The sequence below is a fragment of the Mus caroli genome, unplaced genomic scaffold, assembly GCF_978045245.1.
Source record: "Mus caroli unplaced genomic scaffold, Mus_caroli_1 scaffold_3, whole genome shotgun sequence".
Lineage (NCBI taxonomy): Eukaryota > Metazoa > Chordata > Mammalia > Rodentia > Muridae > Mus > Mus caroli.
In genome coordinates, this window is record NW_028227258.1 from 63,807,397 (window position 1) to 63,810,052 (window position 2,656).

Here is a 2,656-nt window from a genome sequence, read left to right on the forward strand (position 1 = left end):
CTAGATGGAGCTCCCTTCCCAAGTCTTCCACAGTCGCTGTACTTGAGCCCCAATCTAAGCCACCAGAGCCATGGTCAGTTAGGGCAGAATTGCAAACAAGTGCTTAAGAGAAATGGCTAAATTTTCACGTGAGGGGCCAACAAATCTCCCTACCCTCTCTGTCTCTAGGAGAATGTCGGAAGACAACAAGCCCAGGTGGGATGATCTCTTGCAAGCAGGCATAGCTACTCTGATTAAGGTGGTGGTGGTCTGGTAGGAGAATATGCACTGGACAATAGGGGATGGTGTCATTTAAAAGTGAAAGAGGGCCCCGCGCCGCCCAGCCCCCTTCACTGAGTTCATCAGTCCTAGCGGAAGCGCCGCCAGCATGTCTGATAAACTGCCCTACAAAGTCGCGGACATCGGACTGGCCGCCTGGGGACGGAAGGCTCTGGATATAGCTGAGAATGAGATGCCAGGATTGATGCGCATGCGGGAGATGTACTCAGCCTCCAAGCCACTGAAGGGTGCTCGCATTGCCGGCTGCCTGCACATGACCGTGGAGACTGCTGTTCTCATTGAGACTCTCGTGGCCCTGGGTGCTGAGGTGCGGTGGTCCAGCTGCAACATCTTCTCTACTCAGGACCATGCAGCGGCTGCCATTGCCAAGGCTGGCATTCCAGTGTTTGCCTGGAAGGGCGAGACAGATGAGGAGTACCTGTGGTGCATTGAGCAGACGCTGCACTTCAAGGACGGACCCCTCAACATGATTCTGGATGATGGTGGTGACCTTACTAACCTCATCCACACCAAATACCCACAGCTTCTGTCAGGCATCCGAGGTATCTCTGAGGAGACCACGACTGGGGTCCACCACCTCTACAAGATGATGTCCAATGGGATACTGAAGGTGCCTGCCATCAATGTCAACGATTCTGTCACCAAGAGCAAGTTTGACAACCTCTATGGCTGCCGGGAGTCCCTCATAGATGGCATCAAACGGGCCACAGATGTGATGATTGTGGGCAAGGTGGCGGTGGTGGCAGGCTATAGTGATGTGGGCAAGGGCTGTGCCCAGGCCCTGAGGGGTTTCGGGGCCCGAGTCATCATCACCGAGATCGACCCCATCAATGCACTGCAAGCTGCCATGGAGGGCTATGAGGTAACCACCATGGACGAAGCCTGTAAGGAGGGCAACATCTTTGTCACCACAGGCTGTGTGGATATCATCCTTGGCCGGCACTTTGAGCAGATGAAGGATGACGCCATTGTCTGTAACATTGGACACTTCGATGTAGAGATCGACGTGAAGTGGCTCAATGAGAACGCCGTGGAGAAGGTGAACATCAAGCCCCTGGTGGACCGCTACTGGCTAAAGAATGGGCGCCGCATCATCTTGCTGGCTGAAGGCCGTCTGGTCAACCTGGGTTGTGCTATGGGACACCCCAGCTTTGTGATGAGCAACTCCTTCACAAACCAGGTGATGGCACAGATTGAGCTGTGGACCCACCCAGATAAATACCCCGTTGGGGTTCACTTCCTGCCTAAGAAGCTGGATGAGGCTGTGGCTGAAGCCCACCTGGGCAAACTGAATGTGAAGCTGACCAAGCTGACTGAGAAGCAGGCCCAGTACCTGGGCATGCCCATCAACGGCCCCTTCAAGCCTGATCACTACCGCTACTGAGTGCTAGGGCTGTCCTTCACCTTCCAGCTGCCATCCTTGTTCCGGGCCCTATCTCTCGTTCCCAAGAGCAAATGTCACCAACTTTGCAGTAGCCTGGACAGTGTTTCTCCCCCACACCTCTCCCCTTACCCCCCCTGGGGCTGGTCACTCTGTCTTTGACCTCTGCTGTATCCCTCATACTGTTCCAGGTGTGGCAGGGGAACGGAGAGGTTCCTGGGAGGCATCTGCAGGGGACATGACCTCAGAAGTCTTGGAAGTCCTGAGGCTGGATGTTGCTAGTGATGGTCACAAGCTATGTACCTTATCATCCAGACCCTCAGTTGGTCTTTAGATCTGTGTGCTTGGTTTGCAGATCCATTGGTTTCTCAGCCCAGGACCCAAGAAGGAGCTCTACCAAAGGGCAGGAACCCCTGGAGTTTGAAGGTTCCCGAGAGCTTGGCCTTTTTACTGTTGGGCGTCTCTTCAACCTCATGATACTAAGTTGGTACTTTTTTGGTCCCTATTTCACAAGGGTTAGGATAGATTAACCAAGAAAGGACAAGTGACAGACTGAAAGGGGCTAGAAAAACAAAGAGGAAAAGGCCTGTCACTTTTGTATAGTTGATGGTTCCTGTCACAAGCCCGGGTCACAAACAAATTAATTTGTTTTATAATGTTTATATACTATTTAGAATGTTAACAAAGGAAGGTGGATAAAATACAGTTTCTACTGCCTAAAAAAAAAAAAAAAAAAAGTGAAAGAGGTGGCTGAGCAGGAATCCAAATATTTTAATTTCCAGAGACATTTAGTCAATACCGTATCTATAGACCTAAAATCAAAATGCAACTAAAACATTACCAGTTATGTATACTATGAAAGGCTCCTAATTTTGTTGAGTAGAAATCATTGCAATCGAGTGGCTCACTCATCCTGTCCTCCTTCTAAATTCACTCCTCTAGAATTTGGAGCAAAGTTCTTTTCTCCAAATAATTTTTTTCCTTTTGAGAAATATC

At 50.5% G+C, this 2,656-nt stretch overlaps 1 pseudogene; it reads left to right on the plus strand.

Annotated features, from left to right (window-relative positions):
- The first annotated feature begins 315 nt into the window (after positions 1-315).
- On the plus strand, positions 316-2,397 carry LOC110291131 (adenosylhomocysteinase pseudogene; annotated as a pseudogene).
- Positions 2,398-2,656: the final 259 nt, after the last annotated feature.